At 40.5% G+C, this 16,865-nt stretch overlaps 1 protein-coding gene and 1 long non-coding RNA gene across 8 annotated transcripts in view; one reads left to right on the top strand and one right to left on the bottom strand.

Annotated features, from left to right (window-relative positions):
* LOC115274891 overlaps positions 1-8,560 on the bottom strand; it is a 63,203-nt gene extending 54,643 nt beyond the window's left edge. The window contains exons 1-4 of one of the 7 annotated variants that reach the window (XR_003901304.1): positions 8,288-8,560; positions 7,665-7,793; positions 2,935-3,005; positions 706-807 (exon numbers count right to left, since the gene is read on the bottom strand). This is a non-coding gene — a long non-coding RNA (uncharacterized LOC115274891). The remainder of the gene's footprint in view (positions 1-705; positions 808-2,934; positions 3,006-7,664; positions 7,794-8,287) is intronic. The other 6 variants (XR_003901303.1, XR_003901308.1, XR_003901309.1 and 3 more) reach the window with 6 other exon arrangements.
* SLX4IP (SLX4 interacting protein) overlaps positions 1-16,865 on the top strand; it is a 183,385-nt gene that overhangs the window by 43,448 nt on the left and 123,072 nt on the right.

The raw sequence follows: 16,865 nt of genomic DNA, 5'->3' as shown, positions 1-16,865 counted from the left end.
CCTCAAGGTCCATCCACTTTCCTACAAATGGCCAGATTTCATTCTTCCTCATTGCCATATAGTACTCCATTGTATATATACCCCAGTGTTCATAGCGGCACTTTCTACAATAGCCAAATCATGGAAAGAGCCTAAATGTCCATCAACTGATGAATGGATCAAGACGATGTGGTGTGTGTATATATATATACAGGGCCTTAATATTGACCGGCACTTTGGAAAATGAATTACCCTTTCTGAGCTTTTGTATTCATCTGTTAAATAGGGTTAATTAAATAGTGTTAACATAAACCACCTTCTGGGATGATTGTCCATCTTAGCACAGAGTCATCACTTAGAAAGTGTTAGCATTCTTTTTCTTCCGTGTTACCTGATAGGAGACTTTTCCAGAGCCAGTAGTAGTTAAAGACATTAATCGCAGGTCTTTTTGTTTATTTTACTATGAAGATGTTCAGGTATTTTCGTGGTGGTAAGGGTATTTTTGTGAGATCAGGGGTCCAAACAAGATAATTCAGTTTGTTTACCTGTATTGGTGTTATGAATTATCCCTAGAATACTGTTGCTATTTAGTAAAAAACATGCTTAAAAAGAACGAATTTGAAAATGTATTTTGGTCTGTGAGCAGCTGACTTATTTGGCATTTCTAGTATCTTTTGTCTAGAAGAAGGAAAGAAACCCCGTGGGATGGGCAGCATTCTGTCTTACTGTTTTGGACTGTGATAGTTCCTCACCCACGGGCCAGGACCGATAGGTGAACTGGTTCACGTGCTTCCACAGTCGTGTGAAATGGGTCCAAAAGCTCAGAGACTAAGGGGAGGAAGAGGAAAGAAAGACTTCTCTAAAGCACTGGTTCTCAGAGTGTGTTCCTCGGATCAGCAGTACTAGCATCTCGTGCACTAATTACAGTGTGTATTTCCATCATAGTGTTATTGTGAGGGTTAAATGAAATGATTAATATAAACGTAATCATTTTACTAAATATTAGCCATTATAATACTGTCATCATTATAAAAGTAACCATTTTGATTAATTTTTTCTTCTGGGATATTTTATGAAACAACTTATCTTGCACTTCTTAAAGCTGCCAGAGTTATTAGTCCTTTTTAAAGTTTTGCTGATGGTCTGTCGGTCTAGCAGTATTTCATGTTAAGTAAATGAAGGCTTGTTTAAGCAATGTCTCAAGGTGCTTCTTACAAAAGCTCATAATTCTGAAGAAGATATTCCTCAGTCTAAAGTGATGTTGAGAAATCATATAACATAGTTATGCAAATACGTTCAAAGCCCTAGTGTTTGTGGGAGTCATTAATGCCATTTAATGAGTCCCGGGGCAATGTCTGAACTTCGGAGTTTGCTTTTAAGAGCCATTCTCTCTCTAGACCTGCTTTCTTTCTTCATTTTAGATCTCGATGTCTTAAACAAAAGTCTCTGTGGAGTTTTTTTTTTTTTTCTTTCTTTCTTTTTTTTTTTTTTTTTCCATTTGTGGTCACTTAAGGATCATGGTTAACCCCAAAAGGAAGGCCAGCGAGGCTGTGGGGGCCTGGGCTGGGGCCTGGAGCCTCGATACCTTAGCCTGCTGCCTATTCACTTCCTCTTTTCTCCTCCTCACCACTATGTTTAAACCATATCCCAAAGTGAAAAAGAGTTTATTTGTCTTTGAGGCCTGCTGATTCAGAGACATGGGTGCTCTTTGGGATGTCACTGTCTGACCGCTAGGCTGTCAACTGTCTTTTGGCTGAGCTGTCAGCTTCCTTCTGGCGCCTCCTTCTAGGACTGGAAGCGATTGCTTTCCCCCAGCAAGCCTTGGGTTCAGGCCTTGGCCGGTCATTGTCAGTTTGTCTTGCTTGCCCTTACTGGGTCTGGCTTGGTGTTCATCCTCTTGTCTCTTGCCTTCTCTGGGTCAGCGTGTGGAGTGGTCGCTCTAAAGCTGCGGTTCAGCTGGAGGGTACGATACTCAAGGCAGAGCCAGGGGCCCCAGAAAGCATTCTGCTTCGGGTTTTCAGCAGTGTTCCCTGGAAATGCTGCATGCCATGGGGGGCCTGAGGTGGGTCGCTGTCCCTGTTCTGAGTGGCCCAGCTCTTATCAGCTTAATGTATTGAGGTTCTGCACAGAAGTGAGTGGTGGGGAGGGGGGCTTAACACACATTGAGGAGCACTGATGTAGTCCAGCTCCTTTGCAGAGGAGGTCAGAATCCCTATGAAGCAGAAGATGAAGATCTGAAAAGTTGCCCAAGAAAGTACCTTATTTAGAGCATATGGACTCTTTTGGACTGATGATAGTCAAGGCTCATTGGTAGAAGAAACAAACCTGGCATAATCCCAGGGCTCTAAAGGAGTCTTTACGTATGATAAGGGAGCAGAAATGTTTCAGAGTATCCCAGCACTGAGCTTCGTAAAGGCCTGGAAAAGTTTTACCACCCATGGCCCTGCTCCCAGGCAGCTCCCCCATGGGCCTTCCTTTGACAAGCAGGGCCATGGTCTCTGCATTCTCTTTGTCATTCTCCCTCTGCTGGCATCTTTCCACTTCCCTATAGAACATGATGGCTCCTCACCTCTCAAGGGAGATATATTACAACTCGTGGGGGCAAGTTTTGGTACGTGTCCACCTATGCCTCAGGGATGGGGACAGGGGCAGTGTCACGTAGTACATATGTGGCTGTCCGTGCCTGTACCTACCCTTGGGCATGGCAGTTGTTAGAAAGAGGGGCACAGAGTACCTCAAAAGCTATGCAGTAGTCCTTTATGGTTTAGAGACTTCACTATAAAGTTTCTCCATGGCAGTCCTATAGACAGGCCTTCTTACAGAACATAATAATGAGTTCTTATAGTTTGTAAGAGGCCTCAGGGGCATCTGGGAGGTAGCTGGAATAATCTGGCCCTTGAGAAGGTTCTCTTAGTTACTGGGATTGAGGATGATCATAATTAGGACTTTACTTACGGTTTGCAACTTGCCTTATTATTGGTATGCATGTTGAGGTGTTTTAAGGTTGTTCATATCCCGCAGTGTTTCTGTGTGATAGTAATTAAACCAAAATATTGCAACAGTCAAGAAAAGTATCAAAGAGGATGTCAGTCTACTAAAATTCCTGAATGTCTACTCTCCAAATGACTTTGTGAGTCAGGAGAGGACCCAACCTTCAGTAGCAAGCATCTGTCCTTAAATCTTAAACTTCAGAGCACTGAATACTTTCCAGAGACGCAGCTCTGAGTCTACATATTTGATTTTGACTCAGCATTCCATTTATACTTCCTCCAGTGTGTGAAAAAACACAAACTGCACTGTAGCTTTAGTATTTTTAATTGTCACCAAGTTGTGCTGCTAGACACTGTGCAAAGTCTTTTAACAGCTGATGAAATGCTTACTTTTTAAAAGATGGCCTGATAGAATCAGATGTTGCTGTATCATTTCCAATGCTGCCTGAGTCTGTTTCACTTCCCACAATGACTGATTCTCCATCTGCCATGACAGTGCATTCCTGAGCGGCTGCCCCCTCACTGGGTTGGTGACTAGAATGTTTATTTTTAGGAAAAATTAAAATGATCCAGCGAAGGGTGTCTTGTGTAAAATTTACATGAATCAGTCTTTTTCACTGCAGGAGTCAGGAAGGGCTGTGTAGGGTGTGTGTGTGTATAGACCTTAAAGAACTTTTTATATGGAAAAAATTCTTTTAAATGACCAAAGGGGAGGAGTATCATGAACACTGATTTACCCATCACCCATCTTCAACGTTGTGGACAGTTTTAAATTAAGTAATAGGCAAGTTGAAGGCTGGCTTAAAAAAGTGAGCAATATCATGTGACATTAACACTTATGTGTTTAAACTGAATTTTCCAAGTTTCAGCACTGTTAATAATTCTCCACAAAATCAAGATTCTTTGTTCTTTCCTTCAGTCTTCAGTTTAAGTTCTAAGAAATATTACAAGTATAACAAGAGATCTTATTAGGGTGTTACTGTGGACAGCCCATGACAAAAGCAGACACTAAAACTGTTGATTTTGGTCATCTGGGTTCTGAAGTTACCTGTCCATATTCCTTAGATTGCTTATTTCACTTTGAAGGGAATTCTTACTGGAGTATTGCACAGTAGTGACATGGACCTCATTGCTTTTCCTCCCTGTGGGATCTTTTTGTTTTTTAACCTTATTTATTTTGATATAGAGAGGGAGGGAGGGAGAGAAAGAGATCCAGTGGAGGAGGGACAGAGAAGGGGACAGAGGATCTGAAGCGGGCTCTGTGCTGACAGCAGAGAGCCCAACATGGGGCTTGAACTCATGAACCAAATTGTGAGATCATGATCTGAGCCAAAGTCAGATACTCAATTGACTGAGCCACCCACATGCCCACTACCTGTGGGATCTTGATTCCTTTTCTCCAACATAGAGATAATGTGTCAGCTTTTACAGCAGTGTTACATAAAAAATATCTAACCCAGTGCCTGGCAATTAGTAAGTATTCACTAAGAAAGTCTTAGCTATTAGTAATAAAATTAAAGACACAGCTGGCAAGTAAACCAATTTTAAGATTATGTAGGCTACTTCTTACCTCTTCAAGTATTTCATTTCAGCAGCCTAATGTATGAAGTTCAAGTATGTTCTGGTGTGTTGTGCTTTTTGTTATAAGCTCTCTTTCAGAAGCTTTTGTGATAGGGTCACCTGGGTTGCTCAGTCAGCTCAGACTTTGGCTCAGGTCATGTTGTTATGGTTTATGAGTTCAAGCCCCGCACTGGGCTCTCTGCTGTCAGCACAGAGCCCACTTTGGATCCTGTCCCCCTTCTCTGCATCTCCTCTGCTTGCTCTCGTGCTTTCTCTCAAAAATAAACACTTAAAAGCTTTTGTGACAGCAAAAGAAGGGTACTACCATTTACTGACTACCTTCCCAACTCGGTGTTTTTCACGTATTAACCTATTGAATTCTCACAACACTGCCAACTACGCTTTACTGTTGACAGTCACAGAGGTGAAGGACAGCAAGGTTGAAGAATTCGCTCAGCTTGGAAATCAGAAGGGTAAAGTCAAGCCTGCAATCTCTTATTGAAAATTGTATACTTTGATAAAGAAGGTAGAGACTGCTAGGTGCAGTCTTGTAAAGAGACTGGTTTAGAATTGCCCTTGTCCGGTAATAATATGACTACTTATATGGTTTATAATTTTAAAGCTTAATTAACTATATTACTAACTTTTACTAGTCATAGTAAAACCCCTACCTTGGGAGATAGGCAGGGCGGATGTAATTATTAAAGAGGGGACCCTGAAGCCCCTGATCCTGGTTCTTTATTGCCTTCCCCTTCAAAAAAGTCTTTTAGGGAAAGACTTGTAGGGAAAAAGATGGATTAAAGACTATGGTGATTAAAGGTCAGTTTGGGGTCCTATTCTCTTTTTAGAACCTTACTGAACTAGGCCACATCTGCCAAGCCCTTCTTCACGTAGGCGCCCCTCAAGGGAGAGATTCTTGAGCATCCTTACCAAATGGTTGGGGAGAAGGAGAGTGTGAAGAGGGACAGTGAGAGAGGGAAGGGGTCAGTCCTAGAGCAAAAGGGGTATTGCCTCCATACTCAGGAAAGCGCAAGAGAAAACCGTCCAAAAGCTAGAATCCCACGGAGAGGCTGGCCGGTCCTCCCTCCACCAAGGCCTCTGCTCAGGTCCTGACCTAGTTTTGGGGAAGAAGTTAGGGAGACCTTGAGAAGTGGGTGGGATCATTGAGCTCCACCTGTGTGCCAGCAGTGATTGGCTTCTTCTCAAGAGGACAAACCTGCCTCTCAGGTTGGGGACAATCTGGGTCGTCAGCTGGTGTGGATGTAAAATAAAAACCAACATCTTATAACCTGGATGCTTTGCATGCTTCTTTTTTCCCTTCGGAAAATCAAAACAAGAAAAGTTTTCAAATGCACACCACTCAAATTCGTATTCTGTTACTATTAATATTATGTAGTATTAGCTTTTGTTTAAAAGCAGGCAACAGACTTGTTTTATATGTATATAAAAAAGACCCATTTTCATTATGAAGAATTCCAATGTGAAAAGAAAAAATCACTCCAGATTTTGGAAACAGCTCTTGTTAGCATGAGGTGACTGTCATTCCAGATGGATACTGTAGCTCTATCATATGTATAGATTGAATGATTACAGCAAAAGGGAGAAATACTTCTGTTGAATGTTGAATACTATAGCTGTTATTTTATTAAAAAAATTTTTTTTCAGTATTCACTTTTGAGAGAGAGAGAGAGAGTGAGTAGGGGAAGGGCAGAGAGAGAGGGAGACAATCTGAAGCAGGCTCCAGGCTCCCAGCTACCAGCACAGGGCCCAGTGCGGGGCTCAAACTCATGAACCGTGAGATCATGACCTGAGCCCAAGTTGGATGCTTTACCCACTGAGCCACCCAGGCGCCCTTATAGCTGTTTATTTCCTAAGATTTCTTTAAGATTAAAATAGCTTGTAAAGAAGAGGTTGAACTCAGTTTTTTAAAGTTTTATTTATTTTGAGAGAGAGCAAGAGCTTGAGGAGGAGAAAGGAGAGAGAGAGAGAGAGAGAGAGAGAGAGAGAGAGAGAGGGAATTCCAAGCAGGTCCCACACTGTTAGTGCAGAGCCCAGTGCGAGTCTCGAACCCATGAACTTCAAGATCATGATGTGAGTAGAAACCAAGAGTCAGATGCTCAATCAACTGAGCCACCCAGGTGCCCCAAAGATATTTGTATTTGTTTATTTATTTTGAGTTAATTTATTTTGAGAGAGACAGCATGTACCAAGGAGAGGCAGAGAGAGAAGGAAAGAGAGAATCCCAAGCAGGCTCTACACTGACAGTGAAGAGCCTGATGCAGGGCTCAGACTCACAAATTGTGAGACCGTGACTTTAGCTAAACCAAAGAGTTGGACACAACCTATTGAGACACCCAGGTACCACTTTGAACTCATTTTTTTATTATTTAAAAATAAATTTTTTAAATATTTATTTTTGAAAGAGAGCATGTGCATACCACAAGCAGGGGAGGGGCAGAGAGAGAGGGAGATACAGAATGTGAGGCAGGCTCTAGGCTCTGAGCTGTCAGCCTTGACCTCATGAACCATGAGATAATGACCTGAGCCACCCAGGCGCCCCTGAACTCATATTTTAAAAGTTAAATTTCAGTCTTGTCCTGCAGAAATGACTGCTTGCTGTGAGAAAGGGTAACAGTGTCTCACCCTTTTTCCTAACATCCTGATTTTTGTTGTTATTTTTATGTGTTTTAGTTTTGTATTATTTACATTTTTGTCCTGTGCTGTTGAATAAGATAGCCACTAACTGTGTATGGCTATTTAATTTTAAATTTACATTTATGTAAAATTAAAAATTGAATTCTTCAGTCTTGCCACATTTCAGGGGCTCAGTAGCCACAGGTGGCCAGTGGGTTAGTGTAGGTATTACAGAAAGTTATGATGGACAGCATCTTTCCTTGAGAAAGGGTTATTGGTGTTCATATCTGAATTCTTTCACATTTGAGAAAGTCTCTTTATTTGCCTGTAGAATCACATGCTACCTTGGCTCATTAATTTTTTTTTTAAAGTTCATTTACTTTAGAGAGAGAGAGAGAGGGAGAGAGGCAGAGAGAGAATCCTAGGCAGGGAGCCTGACAAACCCACCAAGAGTCTGACACTTAACTGACTGAGCTACCCAGGCGCCCTGCTCATACTTACTTTCCCTCGGAGTCTGGGAACAAAACTTTCACCAGTATCTTCTGATATTGAATATTAATGTGAAGAAATGTAAAGCCAGTCCAGTATTTCCTCATTATACAGACGACGTTTTTTTGAATTATCAGATACCTGAAAGATTTCGTAAGTATCTCTCAGTGTAGAGTACTATTTCATCTTATAAAATTTTTTTTTCTGGCACATGTGCTTTTTTGTTTATTAATTCTGTTCATTTTTCATTCCAGAGAGATTCTTAATGTTGTCTCTTATTCTTAGATGTCTTATATCTTGCCTATTCCATTTCTGGAGTTGTCTACTTAGAGGAGAGGTCCTTCTGTTACATGATTTTCATTTGCCTTCTGTATTTATTACCTTTCTCTAATTGTTTTAATGTCCTTGTTTCTTATATTTTTGTAAATCTGAAATGATTATACAAACCATTATCACCATGATTGTTAGTAAATCAATTTTTAGGGTTGTCAATTTCTTGTCTGTTTTGTTTTCACTTGTTTATTAATATTGATTTTGTTTCTTAATTTGTCTCATTTTCCCAATGTAACTTATTATTGTTCACCAAATGATCACCAAAATTAGCAGCTTAAAACAATAAACGTTTGCTCACTCACAATTTCTAGGGATCAGGAAAACAGGCATGGATTAGCTGGGCGCCTCTTGCTCAGGATCTCTCACAGGGCTTCAGTCACTGTGTCAGTTGGGACAGCTCAGCTGTGGGATGGTCTCCTTCCAAGGTCACTAATGTGATATTGGAGGATGTCTCTGGTGCTCACTGGCTGTGTGCTGGAGACATGTCTGTCTGTAACACACGGGCCTCTCCGTAAAGCACCTCACGACATGGCTGCTGGGTTTTCTTCAGAGAGCAAGAGAGGGTGCCCAAGATGGAAGCCACAGCCTTTGTGTTACTTAACCTCATTGTGACATCACATCATCCCCTCTGCTGCGTTCTTTTTGTGAGAAGCAAGTCATTAAATCCAGCCCACACTCCAGGGAAAAGGATTATACAAGATCATGAAAACTAGGAGACAAGATTTTGGGGCTCCATCTTGGTGCAGCCTATCACACCTTCATTGCCATTTAGTTCTGTTTGATTGTCTGTCTTTGGGTTCTTGAGTTAATGAATTCCTTCTGTAGCCTTGAGTTGTTTTGTTACCCTTAGCAATTAGATACTCTTCTATTTCTCACATTATGTTTCTTTTTCAATTTGGACATGTGCCTTTTGTTACTTGTTTGTTTGTTTTAAGTTTTAGAGAGAGTACAAACCAGGGAAAGGGGCAGAGGGAGAAAGAGAGTGGGCTCAATCCTGAGTCTCTGGGATAATGACCTGAGCTGAAATCAAAAGATGGACTCTCAACAGACTGAGCCACCCAGGTGCCCCCAATTGTTCCTTTTTTATATTGTGTTTTTCATAGAAATCCAAAACCATGCCGTTTATTTCAATCTTGGTTTTCTATGGCTCTGTTCACACATTCCATTTGCTTTGATTAGTGTGAATGACTTTTTTTTTTTTTTTTTTTAATATTCTTCCCTTTGTATCTGATTCCAGTTGGATTTGTCTTTAAGCTAAAGTTCAAGGACTGGGTATTTTGGCCAGTCCACGTTTATATAGCTGTAGAGACCACCTAGAGGAAGAAAGCTCAGTTAGGGTGAGGAAGTTAACACCACTATACCTGTATCCTACTCCCTTCTGAGGTTCTGTTAGAGGTCCTGTGTCAGAGTTCACTCCTGGGGAGGAGTGGGGCAGGGCTGGGTTTTCTTCCATGGGGACGTTCTGTTGTTAACTTTGTCTTTTAAAAGGCCATTTCCCAAATTTAATGGAAGGAAAGAAAAGCAAGTTTGCTGGAATAGGCAAATGGACTAAGGGAATATTGGGGGATGATTACTCTAAAACTAAATTATGATGATTATATAAATTTGCTGAAACTTATAAACTGGCAACCTAAAACAAGTAAATTTTATGATATACAAATTAAACCAGAATAAAGCTGTTTTACAAAAGCAAATTTGTTCAGTTCAGGGTTGGTTTTTTTTTTATTTGAGAATTAGAGGTATTAATAATAATTTTCAGGATAGTGATGATTCAGTAGTCCCAACCATTCATAGTTCATGTTTATTAATTAATTTAGTGGACATGAACTACTATGGATAAGTAAAACCAGAGAGATAGTTTTATCGTTATTATAGAATGAGTTAGTTGGTTCTCTTTAGCTTCAGTAGCAAACACTATGCTAGCTTGCTAGTATTGATTGGATGGTATATAAGTGAAAGTGTCCTACCTAAATGTTGGAAAAATGCAGATTAGATGGGCAAAGACTTCTGTGTGCTTGTCACTGTTTGGTACTGTGGGACATACTAAAACTGTGAGGTCCTTAAGGGAAGAGCTATGTCTTTTGAATTCCTTTTTATATTTCTGATCCTCTGTATATTACCTGTGTTCTGTAAGTATTTAATGCATGAGTAAATGAAAGAATAAGATGTAGTCCTTATCCAATAAAGTATATTCTACTTAGCAGACTAAGCCATGTGCATATGAAAAAGCTGATAACACAAAGTCCCATATAAATTCCAAGTGTTCCCGTTGTCCAGTTGTGCCAGAGAAAGGTGAAGGGTGTCACTACGAGTGCTCTGAAAAGCCTGGGGAGTTAGTGATAAGCAAATGAGTCCCCCTGCATCCCAGAGTAAGAACAGAGAGTGTACTTGGGAAGGCTATATGCACAAGGTTATATGCACAACGTATAAATAAAGATGCTTTTTGTGGGGATCTGGGAGACAGGACTGACTCTGATTGGAGAGGAAAGAACTGGGAAAATTGAGTTGGATGGAAAGAGTGGTTATCTTGCCCAAGGCCTTGAAAGCCCAAGGGAAGAGATTCGGTTTGTTTCATTGGGCACTGGGGAGTCATTGGGTTCTTGAGCCAAGAAATGATTATATTAAAATTTACAAACTTACTGTTAAAGTTATTAATTTGGCCTTTTTTTTTTTTTTTTTTTTTTTTTGCTTCTTGTGTGCAAGGTGCTTATAGATTTAAGAAGATTTGTACATTTGGTTTAGGGATTCTAACATAGTCTTGCAAAGAAAAACAAAGATGTTTTATTTGAAACATGGAGGCAGAAATTCATTGAGGGTGTGTTGTTTGCAGGGCACAAATGAGGAGTTTAGACATGAGGGACCGCACAGGGTGGTTAGACAATTATCGAGGGAGTGATGAAATGCTTCTGGAGAGAAAGAAAAGGTGTTGCATTGTGCTTGGGCGCCAGGACCAATACGGGACTTGAAAAGCAGGGACTTTCCTCTGTTTTTAGCTCTCACAAGTTCTCGGTAAAAACTGTGATCTCTGTGTTCAGAGGAGAGATGAGGCTAAGGGGGCTGAATTACATGGACTTGACCATCTCAGTCATAGGTTGGGATGAATTTGTTGATAGCATGTTGACAGCAAAGGCAATCAGACCTTATAACTCAGCTATTTTATATGCAAATAACTGTTGCATCTCAGTTGTTTTATGTGCAAATTACTGTTGTGTCTCTCCTGGTGTAATTGATTAGCAGAGGCTATAACCGAGGCAGTTCAGTGTCCCTATTTGCAAAATGTTAAACTCTACAATAATTAATAGTCCTTTAAATGTTGCTCAGAATCAAGCTAGTTACAGTAAACACTCAACCCCAGCATTTCCTGGAAAGTTTAAAGATTGCCCTTTGAAAGGATTTCTAGTCTGAAAAAAGCTTTTCCTCTTGGAACAAAGTGATGCCCAGCATTTTGCATTCAAATGTACTTTCTTTCTTTCAAATAATCAAATGAAGGGTACATTTAAGTGTGTAGACGCAGTTCACCTGGTTGTTTGATTTTGATTCACTTCATTTTGGGGCTTGGTGTCCTACTCAGTAAACAGAGGCTTGTACTAGAGCAGCTCTGGACTTTGCTAGCTGCACTCTCTATCCTGTACCGAAGAAAACTGTTCCTTAAAGCGGTAGCTCTTGGAGGGTTAATGACGACAACAATAACAACAGACCCTGCATCCAGTTTAATCCTGCTCCGCCCTTACTGCTCTTTGTTTACTCAGATATTTTCTGAAACCGTAATACCTTGTTAGATCTTGTGCAGTAAAACCTAATTCCCAATTTTCCAAGGCCAGCTGTAGATCAGGATTCTAAAGGCCTTAATGGAAAAGGGTGGGTATGTGTTTGTTAAGAGCCCATTTAGAGAAATCAGTTCCATGTAATTTTTAATACAGTTCTTTGGATAGACTTTTTTATGACTCACTGTTACAGATGTCATTAATTTATAATGGAAAATAGACAGTATGACAATTATCTTCCGACTCAAGAACACTTAGGCACCAGGGTGAGTGATGATTGAACAGAGACTTCTGTGAAGTGCCTCTGCCAAGACCAAGCCCTAAGCCAATGGCTGGGCCTAGGCCTTGGCCTTACTGCCTCTGACCCTGCCTGGGTAGCCAGCTGCTCACTAGATTGCCTAGGCGGCACAAAGAAACTGAGGTCTGCCGGAAACCCAAGGCCCTTGAAGTTTCTTCTCACTGAGAGAAGAAATGTGTGTGTGTGTGTGTGTGTGTGGTTTTTTTTCTAGGCTGGCTGGGATGTGTGAGATGGGCGGTCTTGGACGACATGTGAGAGATTTCATTTGTTCTTCCTCCACAGCCGTGTTTCCACATACTCCCCTCCTCTGAACATTCTAGATGAGGGCCAGCCTGTGAGGCAGGGCATTTTTGTGAGGGAGGCTGTTAAAGTATGTTACTGAGCATTGACTGACCAAATGGAATAATGTCTTCCTTTTGCTGGTTTTTGAATGCTTTATTGGCTTTTGCAAAATATCAACTTATTGTGGGTGGGAGAAGTCACACCTGACTTTGTAAGTAGGGCCTATTGTCTGTGGACCCTGTAGTCTGCAACACGTGCCAGTAGCAGAGAGAATCTTATAAATAAGAAAGGTGCCTGGCATGGAATTCGGAGACCTGGGGTCCCCATATGTCTGGAGTAGAGTTTTCTCACAGTCCTTGATGTGAGTTGAATTATGTCCCCCCAGAAAGATATGTTGAGTTCTAAGCTGCAGTACCTCAGAATATAACTTATTTGGAAATAAGGCCTGTGAAGAGGTAATCAAGTTAAAATGATGTCTTGAGGGTGGGCTTTAAGCCGGTATGACTGGTATCTTTATGAAAAGGGGAGGGGCGCCTGGTGACTGATTTCGGCTCAGGTCATGATCTCATGGTTCATGAGTTCAAGCTCCACATTAGGCTCTGGGCTAACAGCTTAGAGCTCAGAGCCTGAAGCCTACTTTGGATTCTCTTTCTCCCTCTCTCTCTACCCTTCTCCTGCTCATGTTCTGTCTCTGTCTCTCAAAAATTAAACATTAAAAAAAATTATTAAAAGGGGAAATTTGGGCACAGACAGGCACAGGGAAGACAGAGAACACACAGGAAGGGGCGAGGCTGCCAGAAGTGAGGCATGGAACACATTTTCTCCACACAGTGCTCATAAGGAACCTACCTCATGGCACCTTCATTTCAGACTGTTAGCCTCACACTGTGAGACAATAAATTTCTGTTGTTTTAAGCCATCCACTTTTTGGTACTTTGATATGACAGCCCCGGGAAATGAAAACAGTCCTAATCCCCCAAAGGCCACAAAATTTTGAGTGAGCCTGTCAACCTCCTAGACTTCTGCTTTCTTTTTTGTCAAGTAGCAGCCTCAGAGTAGATGATGTCAGAACCTGCCTGCTCTGACATTTGATGATTAATACTTCACAAAGTGTACTCAATTTCCAGCAAAGTAATAATTGCTGTATTTCTTAATATAGCTAAAATACGCAAAGAAGTAGTTTTTTTCAGTTCCCAATTTTGTTCTTTTCATTCAGGAGTCATTCTTGATACTTCCCTTAAGCTAAAATATTGGGCAAGGCTGTCCCTTCCAAGTTGACACACTAAACCAATGATAGCTTGTCCGGTCTATATAGAATACGTAACCAAAGAACATGTCACTTGAAAGCCTAGAGCGATATTCCACTGGTTGGAAGTTAGCATTTGGAAGACATTGTTGGAAGTTAGCCTATTTTGGATGACATTTCATTAACTTTTCTTCCCTACATCGGTAGGATGATTACTTTTAGACATCCACAGGCTTATTCTGTTTTCCCAAAGGAACCTGCCACATAGATACAGGCCACTCAGGTATTTGCTAGATGCTTCCCCTTGGTAAACAGCTCAACAAGCACTCTGCACACGGTGAAGTGCTCGTTCTGCCGGAGTTGGACAGAAGTCCAGGAGTTCTGAGTGGGGGCTTGATCTCTTCTTGTCTGACTTGTCAACATGGAATAACATCCAGTGATGCAGCAAAATTACACCATTGTATTTGGTGCTGTCCTAGAGGAATGCAGTGAGGAAACAGTTACCCACCTCTTTAAGACATGTCTTGCCCCACAAAATCAGCAACTGAAACCTGTAAAATATATTTGAAATCATGCCACCTTTGGATCCTCTCTGTAGTTTTTTTTTTCCCTTTGTCCTTGTGGTATAGTGAATGTTTTCAGTTTTTTTTATGTCTTAAACCTGTTTTTTTAAATCTATTTTTTTAATGTTTATTATTATTATTTTTTTTGAGACAGGGTATGTGTGCAAACAGGGGAGGGGCAAGGAGAAGGGGACAGAGAATCCAAAGTGGGCTGTGCACTGACAGCACAGAGCCCGATGAGGGGCTCAAACTCACGAACTATGAGATCATGACCTGAGCTGAAGTCAGATACTTAACTGACTGAGCCACCCAGGTGCCCCCTTAAACTTGTTAAGGAAAGATAACTAATGTGAAATTATTTTCTCTTTCTAAAAAAAAATCATTATGTATTTGATTCAAAGTATAGAAAGGAAATCTTCTGAAACAAGATAAATGTTTAATAGCATGCGCCCTCCTATCTGAGGCTCTGTCATGTTCTTCCTATTTTCCTCAGAACTTTTTTTTTTTTTTATATCTTCTTCCTCTATTAGAATATTCCTTCTTCTCAATCTGTTAGGATTAAGAGACCAGGGGTCAGATTTAAGCCTTAGGACAGAATTTCGAAAGAGAATGGGAAATAGCAGTGGTGAGATGGCTGGGTGCTGGGTGGGCCTTAATGACTCTGTTTTCTTTGTACTATTATTAAGAGGGGATAGAGAGATGATTAACTTGAGGACAGTTTCACCATATTCAGCCAAAATAAAGGTATTGATTTTCTTCACATTTATTCACGGGCTTATCTGGTTCTTCAAGAATTACTGTGCTGTCTTCGGAAGGTGTTTTAACACAAGTGGTGTTTTCATGCATGGTGTCTCACTCTTGGCATCCTATTTGATTGAAATTGTCTTCACTTATTTCTATCCCATCCGTTTCTCTGTTTAGGTTAAAAGACGCAGAAAGGCCTAAAAATGTGCTTAGTCTTAATATTTATTCTAAAGAGGCTCCAGTGGATCACCTGGGTGGATTATAAAGAGCAGCATACCTTGGAAATACACTATCACCACAAGAGGCCTTAAGAAGGAATCTGTGTCATGTGAACGAACGTACACACATGTTGTGTTTTGAAAGGACATATTTTTAGTACTGAAAGCAGTGAAAATCTCTCTTTTCTTTTTAAAGATTAAAACTTTCTTCATATGTCTATGCATCAGTTGCTTATGACTGTAACTTTATTTTGTTTCTGAGTAAAATATAGTAATGAAAATAGTCCATTTCTGGCTCTGTGCCTGGTTGTTTCCTATGCATTCATTTAAATAGAGTAGCAGTGACAAAGAGATATTGAGCTAATTTGTCCATGTGGTTTTTCCGTAACATTTTTCCTACGGTGTCAAAAGTGGATTAAAAATAAAACGGATGAAGATTCATGGTCTCACAGATTCCCGAGATTAAGGTTCACAGTTTCATTCGTGGTTGTGACATCACGTCGTTGAGACGGGCCGCTCATTTTGTGGATTTTACCAACTCCTTAATTCCAGAACCTTTGCTGGAGACCTAGCTAGTATTTTGGCATTTTATTTCTCCCTGTGAACTTTTTCCAAAGTATTCTGGAAGGTCGGGAAACCCAACCTTCGGTGTTGCTATCAGTGAATAGAAGCTGAAGAGAGATGATGGGTCTGCAGTTTAAACTTACTGACCAAGTTTTTGTTTTCATTGTTGTGTTGTTGTTTGTTTTAAAGTGTCTGTCCATTTTCCTTCTCCCCGTGAGCATAGTTTCTCATGCTAAGAGTCCAGTTCGCATTCATTATTTGACTGAATGCTCTGATTCTGTGGCTCCCTGCTTGTTTTCTGCTTCAACACAGATGGCTTTCACATGCCTCACACACTCACAGGAGTGTGTCCAGGATCGTGCAGAATTCCAAGCAAGCTACTTGTAATTCCACCCCTTTCTTTCCCATTCAGGCTAGTACAGTGAGAGGCAAGTGAAAGAATGGTTTTATCACATGGCTGACAGTTGGCTCCACTTCCTAAGAAGCAAATCATTACAAACTTTGGCACTTGATTGTAGTCTTTCTTTAGTCATCTGTAGTTTAAGTGATTTTTACAAATAATTTATTTGTATCTGATATACTTAAGTAGGTAATGACATTAGCAACATGTTTGTATTCATTCTCCAATTGGAACATTTCCTAACATTTTGCCAAATACAGGCTGTATCTGCCAACTTCTCTTTAAGAATATGGAGTTAATACTTTTATGTTCTCCATTTCTCCCTCAACTTCCCTATTTTTTTTTATATTATTATTTTAGGCAGCTAAGATTGTTCATGTTTGCTCCCTGTAATCATGTTTATGACAGTGTTTGGTCTTAGTTCTTTGTGTAAATAGGTTTCATGCATAACACTCTTTCCTTCACCTGGACTACATCTTCTCCGTTGAATACTCAGTGGGCAGAGTTATTCAGGCAGAAGAATTTTTGAGAATGGCTCCTGGATACCATCTTTCCTAAAGGTTTTTGCTTTTTCCTTTTGGACATAATCCCTTTTTGTCGTGTGTATTCTGAACTGGCAACTGGGATGGGTATAACTCTTTCTCTCAAAGCTTTTGGACTTTGTCTCATTGTCTTCTCCATTAACCAATGTAGAGAAGCATTAAAGTGATGGATCAGCTCAGGGTTTCTCCCTCATGACTGGAGTTTTCTGTGTGTGTCCGAAGAATGCCTGAGTTCTATAGCCTCAGCACCTTTTACACA

The sequence above is a fragment of the Suricata suricatta genome, chromosome 12 (assembly GCF_006229205.1).
Source record: "Suricata suricatta isolate VVHF042 chromosome 12, meerkat_22Aug2017_6uvM2_HiC, whole genome shotgun sequence".
Lineage (NCBI taxonomy): Eukaryota > Metazoa > Chordata > Mammalia > Carnivora > Herpestidae > Suricata > Suricata suricatta.
Note: the sequence above shows the minus strand (reverse complement) of the source record. Positions and strands in the feature narration are given on the sequence as shown.